General features: G+C 34.0%; 1 non-coding gene across 1 annotated transcript; it reads right to left on the bottom strand.

Moving 5' to 3' along the window:
- Window positions 1-598: 598 nt before the first annotated feature.
- Window positions 599-672, bottom strand: trnai-aau (transfer RNA isoleucine (anticodon AAU)). The gene has a single exon. It is a non-coding gene; the product is annotated as a tRNA-Ile (tRNA).
- Window positions 673-10,672: the final 10,000 nt, after the last annotated feature.

Raw genomic sequence — 10,672 nt, 5'->3', positions numbered from 1 at the left:
ACACGTGAAGAATGTTGTGATTGATTTTAGAATAAATGATATCAGGAAGGAGCAGTCTGAGGTGTTGAAGAAGAATTCTGTTTATTCTTGTTGGAAATTGTGAGTATTTTACAGAAAAAAGTGTATATCAGTGGTTCCTTACCTCCAGTTCTCAAAGGAGACATGAACTTCTCTAGAATGTATTCTCTGAATAAGTTAGTGTCTGCTGCTTGTGCTGAACATTCACACATTCCTCTGTGATCAGCACCATGCTTCATTTCCTCTGATAGTTCTGGTCTGTTTGTGATATGTGAAAGCTCACTAGAACTCTGGTATGGAGCAAACAAGTGACTCTGGTCCTCTATAAAATGTGGGTCTAGGTTCACCTCAAGTGAAGCATGATGTGGTTTTTAATCATGTGAGAAAGTAAACAGGACCAAATATAGAACTTTATGTTAAAGAACAATACACACACCTCATAGAGTGTCTCTGCTGGCTGTGAATCCTTGAATTTGGTTGATCAGATGAAATAAGACCCAATAAGCTGTGTTTCTAATGGTTAGATGGTTAACAATAACATAATACAGAGTAACATTTTCATTAACAAACTGCTAAGATCTGGCCAGTATGGGGCTTGAACCCATGACCTTGGCATTATTAGCACCACGCTCTGACCAGCTGAGCTAACTAGCCTATGACGCTGTAAAAATGTGTAAAAATATGGTTACGAGCAGTGCGTTACTTTTTACAGTAACTTGTACTGTAACGCAATATTTTTTTAAAGAAATAACGCCGTTACCGTTACATGATGCTGCATTCGTCCGTTACTTTGCTAGCTGCGGTGTACTTCCTGTTTACAGTGGCTCTACATATTTTTGCGGGACGCCGTGCCAACCACGGTAAAACAAGAAGAAGAAGAAGAAGAAGAAGAAGAAGAAGAAGAAGAAAAAGAAGCATTGTCAGCATGTTTCTGTTTACATCACGTGCACCAATCATAGCGAGTCAAGAGCAGGACGAGCTTCTCAGAGTGGAAATACGCATATTATTTTACTCATTTGTCTCCAAACGATGCATCAGTGAAGCGCTAAGCTAACGCTACATTGGTGGATGTGATGGAAGCCTCTGCACCGAAACAACAGCGTATGGATTTTAATGAACTGTGACTGTTGAGAAAAATGCTGTGAATTTGTTTTTCCACATTTATTTTTATAAGCATTTTCAACAGCAGAATGTGCACCTGGAATACACACAGCTTACTTTACATTACTGTGCTAAGGCTGAAAAAATACTGTTTTAATTTTGGAGCAGCTGTTTTGTGCTTTATATGCACATCATTTATGGTTGTTTTATGGCAGTTTTTGTAAAGCAGAGTTGGTCAAAATGTATTCCTAATGTTAATTCAGATTGATTTCATTTATTTATTTTAGAAGGTTTTTTGTGTTTATGTTGAACATTATTGCTAGTTTTTGTACTTAACCTGTAAGGGAACATTCTAAGGCTAAACACAACTGTTTTATGATGCTGAAGCCACTTTAATTTTTAATAATATTCAGGTTGTTTTGTGTGTTATTTATTTCACAATTCCTTGTAATATTTACAGTTTCTGCTGGTCTCAGATAAATAAACTGGTATTGAAAGAATACTTAGTGTTTCAGTCAGATTGGTGTTTGTAAAGATTAATACTGAGCAGAGTTTAGTTCTGTTAATGTAAATGATTATAAACTGTAGGGTTGGATACAGTATCATTTCATTTATCAGAGGTTTTTATACAAAACAATGTTAATACATTTCTAATGTAATTACAATTACAACAGCAACATATTTTTTAAATTACAATTATACCATCATTTTAATTCATGATCACTAGGGATGCAACGATTAATCGTAAGGCAGTTAAAAATCGATTCATAGGTATCACAGTTCACATCGATGCTCTGAAAAATGAATCGCAGTACTTTTTCTAAACAGCAGAGGCCGCTATCTATTTATCCTTCCAGAGGTGTTGGCGGCGGGCAGAATCTGCTACTACTTTCTTTCTGGCCGCCTTCTACTCTTAAACATGTTCATAAATGATTCCTTACCCCTTTAGCACCAAAAGAATATCTGTAATATTACGTGAATATCTTTAAAAGTCACGTTTTTCTATTAGCTCTGTCTGCTAGCATAGCATCTCTTCTTCACCGGTAAATTAGCTGCATGCCAACCGACCACTGGGTTACCAGCGCCCTCTGCTGGTCCAAACAAATCTGACGTAAGAGACAGTGCAGAGTTTTTTTTTTTTTTAAGTCCAATTGTTAAGGCACAAAATACATTTTCAGTTGCACTTTTAAAAAGAAAAAGAACTATTATGTAGTTTTGCATTGTTTACTAGAGAACCAGAATTTAAATTAATAGGCTTCTTCTTCATTTGTATTATTCCTTTATTTATTTCATTCAAGATTTATTTTTAGTTCAATTGCATTGTTTTGAATAGTTTATCAATGGATTCTTTTAACAATCAAAAATAAAAGGAAAATAGTACAGTATTTTCCCCCCCAAAAATAAAAGAATATTTTTTAGTCATCATTTGTCTATAGTCCCATTTTGTAAAATAAATCGTGAGAGAATCGTATCGTGAACTCACTATCATGAACTCAGTATTATAAAAATGACAAAAACCAAAAATCACCCAAAATCAAAAGTAAGGCTATAGCAAGGCATTTTTTTTTTTTTTTTAAAATTAAAAAAAAAAAAACTGAGTTAAACCCATCATTAGACCCTAAAAACTATGGCAAATATAATGCACACATGTAAACAGGGCTAAAAAAGCAGTAAGGCCCAAAAAATTGCGAAAAACAAAAATCACCCAAAATCAAAAATAAGGCTAAAGCAAGGCATTTTTTTTTCAAAAATTAAAAAAAAAAAAAAAAAATGAGTTAGGACCATCATTAGAGCCTAAAAACTACTGCAAATATAAAGCACATACTTAAACAAGGCTAAGAAAGCAGTGAGGCACAAAAAAAGACAAAAAACAAAAATCACCAAAAATCAAAAATCAAAAGCAAGGCATTTTTTTTTTTTTAAATTTCGAAAAAAAAAAAAAAATTGAGTTAGAACCATCATTAGACTCAAATAACTACTGCAAATATACTGCACATACTTAAACTGTGCTAAGAAAGCAGTAAAACACAAAAAATTGTGAAAAACAAAAATCACCCAAAATCAAAAGTAAGGCAAGGCATATTTTCTCAAAAAAAAAAAAAAAAAAAATAGTTAGGACCATCATTAGACCATAAAAACTACTGCAAATATAATGCACATACTTAAACTAGGGTAAGAAAGCAGTAAGGCACAAAAAATGACAACTAACAAAAATCACCCAAAATCAAAAGTAAGGCATTTTTTTTTTTCAAAATGAAAAAAAAAAAAAAAAAGAAAAAGAAAATTGAGTTAGGACCATCTTTACACCATAAAAACTGCTGCAAATATAATGCACATACTTAAACAGGACTTAGAAAGCAGTAAGGCACAAAAAATGACAAAAACCTATAGCAAGAATATAGCGAGGCATAATTTTTCAAAAAATTAAAAAAAATAAAAAATTAGTTAGGACCATCATTAGATATCAAAACACAACAACATAGGTTTTAAACAGTAAAGATAATAAAGTGCTTTTCTGTATCACAGATTACGTGGATCAGCTCCTAGACCTCCTATTTGAAAACGTTTTGGAGGACTCTGCCCCAGCTGATGTCAATCCCCGTCCCTGTAGATCTGTCTGCTCAGTTTGACAGACCTGAGAAGCAGCAGGTGGTTGGCAGATATGTGTCCAGGTTCAGTCAAGGGCAGGTCTGAACCCCACATAATGTCCTTGGTTGTCTGGGAACTCAGTTCTTATTCTTAGGACAACACAAGCAGGGAGAGGAACCCAAAAAGCCCCAACACCAGCTCACAAAGCTTCTATATGCCAAGTACCTAGAACCACTGAAAACACAACATATTGTGTAAAAATGTGTTTTGGATGACTTGTGTTTGTCATCAACAATAAAAGTTTCATGTTTATACATTGATTTGTGTGATTTCAGTCTTTCATTTCAAACATATTATCTCCATAGCTGTAGAGGTCCATAGTGTGCTCTATATACTGTATATATAATGAATGCATTCTGCAGGTAGAACACATTCAGACACACTACTACCAGACCTGGATGATCCACCATACAAGCAGGTGTCTTTAGAAGCTGATGTATTCTTCTTGTAACATATATAAAATGAAAAGATAAGTGAGCCAGGCTAGCAGATAATAATCATTACTATTTCATTAACTAATGATTGACATTAGCTGTGGTATCTCCCTGGAGAAGATGTTTTCTGGCTCTGTTGCCATGGTTACACAGTTTCCACAAGTGCACCTATGCAAAGAAAGTGAATGAACATTTGAAAACACTGCCAGTGCAGTTTCATTTGGCTGTTTTTAACATCAATGTGTTTAACCATAAAGGCAGTCGACCACCAGAGAACGCTTTAACCTTTGTCTTGTGTTAGTGTCAGCACCGACTAGTTTTTAGTTTTTAAATACATAAAAGAGTCACATTCATGTGTTTATTGATCAAGGCTTTTTGACTTTGTCAGGAACCTCTATTTAAACAAATAAAATTAAAATAATAAAAAATAATAAGATTATAAATCAATAATTAGAGCCAAAACTGAAATGATAAGTGCACTGTCAGCTGACACACTGACAGACAGCTCCTCTCCTAACCAGCCCTGCTTCAACATCAACCACAACAACCACAGCCACTAATGTCCAGTGACCCCAGAGACATTTATATATATATATATATATATATATATATATATATATATATATATATATACACACAGTACATACAGTGTGAACAAATTTAGTTAATGACTGAAATTTTACTTGAGTATTATTTTTTAGGGGATAACTTTACATTTCCACTGATGTCATTACTCAGTACTTTTTTTTATTCAATCAGCTTATTTTTTTCTTTGTCACTGGCCACGTTTACATTTGAGCTTTAATTCCTCTTTAATTCAGAATAAAAGTTAAATCATCTTTAAACTCACCTTGTAAACATTTAATTCCTAATGCAAATTGAATCCCAACTTAAACTTAAATCTGAATTAGGTGGCTGGTTTATTCCAACTTCAATTCTGAATTAAATAATTCCTCTATCTTGTAAACACTTAATTCTGCTTTAATTTAATCCACTTAAATACTGTAATTAACTAGTATTTTTAATATGTACTTTATTTCAGTATTATTTTGGGCTGAATTTGAGAAAGTCTGAGTCTTTAATCGTTATCCACATAAAGTCTGTTTCTGTTTTTCTGTCCACATTCACACAAATAAGGGTCTACATGGTGGTAAAATACATCAATGTCTTGACAAAACATTTGTCTAGTGCAAAGAAAAAAATGCAACTTTCACCATATTTGCAATTTTTTAACAAGATTCTTTCACTGTCACTGATGTTTCCATGCAGGAAAATAGCAACAAAATGTGAAATGAGATCAAATTGTTGGTTATCTTTTACTGAGGCCAAAATGTTTGATAATTCCAGGGGATCTATTGGGGGATTTACCATACTGTTACAGATTGGTACAAAGTGCACAGCCATGTCCAGCTCATCATGTCAATCAGGGAGATCTGCTGCACCTGTAGAGTTGAGCACGACTGTGAGTTGTTGACAATCAGCTGGACTGGACTATATAAGGAGGATTTTCACTCTTCATTCAGTTGCTGTGAGAAATTGGATTCAGAAGGTTCTGCACCATGTGCTGGCCTTCTTTAAAGCTTGAGTTTGACTGTGAATAATTGATCCAAGTACTTCTATGATTGTTTGTGGTGAACACTGCCCTCTTAGTTTTGTAGTTTACACCTAATTATTCTAATGAAAATTTGTAAATCGTAAACTTTGCAAGTTGTGAAACTAACAATTCTTCTCAAAACTAAAGATTCAGCATTTTTCCACTTATTAAAAATGTTATAGGTTATTCAGATGAATTGGTTAGTGCTAAATCAATTTAAACCTCACAGGTGTTTGTTTTTTATAACAGTTTATAAAGTATTTATTTTGAATAAATTAATCATGACTCCATTTAGTTGGTGAGCAATAAAAATTTGTCAAGTTTTGGTATAAATTGGTCAACACTGTAAATTAAGACTGAAAACATTATGGCATCTATAATTAACTATGGCAATGTTTGGATTTTATTTACTACTCAAACCATGACTCAGCAACAACAGTCTGCATCTAAACTAACGTGTACACTACAAATTAATATTACTTATTATACAGTTTATATTGTAGTGTTTTTAAGTGGCCTGAAAGGCACTTTTTAAATAAAAGTAATTATTATTGATTACATTAATGCGGTCAGAGGGTGGAGCTTAAAACCACAAAATCAAGAGTGTCAAACGTATCAGAAATCATTCATTTAGGTTTAGGTTTAGATTGTAAAAGGAGAGATACAGATAAATATTTTATATGTCTGGTCCTGATGTGAAATGAGGTTGACACCCCTGGTTTAATAAAAACGATTCTCACTATGCAACAAATTGAGAACGACATCCAGGGTTGACCCACTACAGAGTTGATGGACATCCAGGGTTGACCCACTACAGAGTTGATGGACATCCAGGGTTGGTCCACTACAGAGACAAACAACAACAGAAACACACAAAGTCTGATAGTTGTGTCCTATTAAGTTACACAAAATGATACAGAGAGCTGCATGTACATGTATGACACTAAAATCTGATTTTTATTATGTTGCTAATGTCTGAGCCTGAGCAACTCTAAGATATTTAAATGTAATAAAATAATACATTTCTATCATTTCACTGTTCAGCATTTCAACTGGGAATCCCAATTATGGTTAAAGAAAAATACTGACCACACCATTAAGGAATGTGATCTAATATAAGGAAAGAAATGTCTTCAAATGTTTCAAAGTTTGAATAAAAGCTGTCAGTAGTGCAATACTTTGATTCTCCTGCAGGTGTCGCTTCAGGCTTGTTCAATCAATCAATCAATCAATCTTTATTTGTATAGCGCCAAATCATAACCAATGGTATCTCAAGGCACTTTACAGTAGAGCAGTCTTAAGGACGGACTCTTCATTTTATGGATACACACATATGCATATATACGTAAATACACATACATATGTATCCCACACCCAACATGAATTCATCATGGCGGCAAGGAAAACCTTCTGTTAAGCAGCAGGAACCTTGTGTGCATCCCATTCCTATGATGAACAGCCATCCACGTTATGCTGTTGACACACAGCTTTGTACTGTCTGTCCCTCATTTATATCAAATATAAAGTTTGTCCACACATCTGCTCTTCTTTGTGGTCCGAGGTTTGACCTTTTGACCTTCCCAACTAGTCCGTAGTTTAATCTGATTGGATTTCATCCCAGATGTCACCATGTAACCATTCCATTCCACTCACCATTTGTTGTTGTCCATTCAATTCCAAAGTCAACAATATTTACAGGTTCTCACAGTTTTCCTGGTGCTTTTATCACATGATTTCAGTCATTTTTCATTTTAAACTGTTGAAAAAATTGAAAATTCTTACAAAATCTTTCCATTTTCCTCAAAATATGACATAATGTTTCCCTTAATTAAATAGAAATTGATGACAAAATGTATGAAATGTAAAGTGTAGATCCTGTTAGGACTGATATTTATCACTTAATGCTTGGATATAGTCACTTTCTTACATATTTTGTATTTCTTACAATAATGTTAAAATGAATTGTTTTCCTGTGTAAAATCTATGACCCACTTAAGATATGTGGCCCGTTAACTAAAATGAGTTTGACACCCCTGCTTTAGAGCATCTAGTTCAGCCCACAGGAAAACATGAGTAAATACAGATTAAATCAAACAACACAATATTTGCAGGGTTTACAGTTTCACCATCATTATTTCACTTTTAATCACAATTTGTTGAAAGAATTCTCAATTTTTCCAAAATTTAACAATTATCCTCAAAATATTTCACCAAATATTTGGAATGTAAATAAAAATTAGTCACAAAATCCAGTAAATGTAAAGTGAAGATCCTGCAGGGACTGATATCTGTTAATTATTACTTGAATATTGTCCGTTTTTATTGTTTTGTCAAATATGGTAATATCATGTATTACAGCATGTTTTAAACAGACTAACATGGTGCATAGAATCAGTCAGTAACGCATTATAAAACAACATTCAGTCATTTAGCAGAAACAATATACAAAGAACTGATTATTCTTTAAAAAAATGATTGATTTTTAAATGAAAACACAAACGTTATCATTTATATCACATCTTACGCTGAACGTCATATAACAATAATGAATACTTACACTCTTATTCATCCTAACAGTCTATTAATCACCACGTTGATGTAATAAAAGATCAAAAATACACAATATCTACAGTAAATATGTATTCAGACATGTGTATTGGTGTTATTGATCTCCATTCTGCTGATCAGTTCAGTCACTAACTGCTGTATAGTAGATGAACACAGCTGTCCCACCTCCAGGACGCCTTCATGGTTCACACTCTGTGTCCTCGTAGCTTTCCCCCACCTGAAGGAAACCAATCAGTAGTTTTATTAGAATCTAATTCAACAATAGGTTCCATTAATCAATCAATCTGGAAACCAAACTAAACACCAAAAAGGATCAAACCATTAACGTTGATCAGGGTTGGGCTCAGTTACATTTTTCACCCACAATTAACTTTTCAATTACCCATGTTCAATTACAATAAATTTACCATTACAGTGACCAGCATTTTTTCTAATTACAATTAAATCACAATTATTCTTTATTCTCAGAAAGTCAATTACAATTAATCACAATTACTGAGCCTGAAATAAATAACCTAATAAAAGTTAACCTTCCTCATGTGTTAGCTTTCTGTTAGCATCTCTTATGCTAACAGGTCCTAAATCAGCTGTAAAATACACTAAAAATTAATATCTATCATCTAATTTATTTCTTATCTATTGGTTTCTTTGTTAGGATTCATAATCAATAAAAACATAGGTTTTAATATTTATGGTGTGGGTGTCTGAGCCTTTTTTTGTCTCAGTATACCCCTAAATTTCATGTTTTAAATGGTAACATATGTGTAGAACTGTACATAGAACTGTAACATGGATCCCCAGTTTTGTGTTAAATTATAATTGACAATATTTCTAGAATTTTAAAAGTGAATAAAACAAATAAGGAACAAAATAATGTGTTTTGTTAGGCATAGATCTTCTAATAAGAACATTTCAAAGGTTTTAGACCATTTTTGTAAAAACAGGAGGATCCCTTTAAAGCTGCTGAAGTTTCTTGCATTGCATTGTGGGATGTGGAATCCCATAAACAATTGCATAGAAGTTTTTTTTGTTTTTTTACTTCATTCTTATTGTGATTTCTTGTTTGGCCCCAAAAACTCTACCAAAGTACCTTCCCAACACATTTCTGGTGTTTTCACTCAAACTCTTGGCCAAACTATGGAGGATGTTTCATTTGGGGCTTACAAAGAAAAATCCAAATCTGGCCAAAATGTAACATGTTGCAGAGGGAAGTGATGTCACAGGGAACATCTGGAACAAACTAGAACAAAAATGGAGCCTAGCTAATCACTGTCCTCCTTGTCTGGCAAAGAAACCAGGAAGAATGAAGTAAAAAGACTTTTTTACATTCATCTACAGGCCTCCACATTCCATTTTTGTTCTTCTCATAAATACACATAGACTGGCATGAATTGATCATCTCTCTTATGGAAGACACCAGTTACTCTTTATAGGTCCAGATTTAACCTGGACCTGATCCTTCTTTATAGGTCCAGGCCTATTGGTCTACTATTGTGTCACTGATGAATCCCTTCATCAGTTCAACACACACTTCAACATCAACTCATTGATTCATGTCTCAGGTGCTCACTATGAAGACTGAAGAAAGCAAAGAACCACAATGGAACCTGCTACTGTAGAGTCATTGCAGCCCAATATGTATCAGCTTTATTGGTTAAAGCTGCTGTAGACGATCATCCTTTATCAGATAAGGAGTTGGCCTCATAGATCAATAAATCAGTGATTATCATTTGTCAGAAAAAAGATGGAAAAGGTTGAATTTGTCAATGGAAAGTTTGTTTTGATGTCCACTGTAAAGACTCTCTTATTGACATTGTCAGAACAGATTTGTAGGATGTGGAGTCCTGTAGACCAGTGGTTCTCAACCTTTTCAGCCCACCACCCCCAAAATAAAGGTTCCATAGAGCGGGGACCCCCACTGTAGCTGAAGGTGGTTGAACACAGACATGAACATTGAAGAACAGTCATGTGGAGACAGGACCATCTATGAGGGGGAATAAAGGAGAGATTTTTGGGGTCCATCCATAAAGTCAGAAAAATGATGGTTTATTGTTCTATGAATCTGTGATAAACACATTTATTTATTTATCTTAATATTGATATCATTAGCCTCTGCTAACTAGCTTAGTCTCTGCTAACTAACTTAGCCAATTCTAACTAGCTTAGTCTCTGCTAACTAGCTTAGCTTCTGCTAACTAGCTTAGCCAATGCTAACTAGCTTAGTCTCTGTTAACTAGCTTGACCTCTGCTAACTAGGTTAGCCAATGCTAACTAGCTTAGTCTCTGCTAACTAGCTTAGTCTCTGCTA

Source organism: Gouania willdenowi, unplaced genomic scaffold (genome assembly GCF_900634775.1).
Source record: "Gouania willdenowi unplaced genomic scaffold, fGouWil2.1 scaffold_316_arrow_ctg1, whole genome shotgun sequence".
In the NCBI taxonomy this organism is placed as follows: domain Eukaryota; kingdom Metazoa; phylum Chordata; class Actinopteri; order Blenniiformes; family Gobiesocidae; genus Gouania; species Gouania willdenowi.
This window is presented reverse-complemented; position numbering and strand designations above follow the sequence as displayed.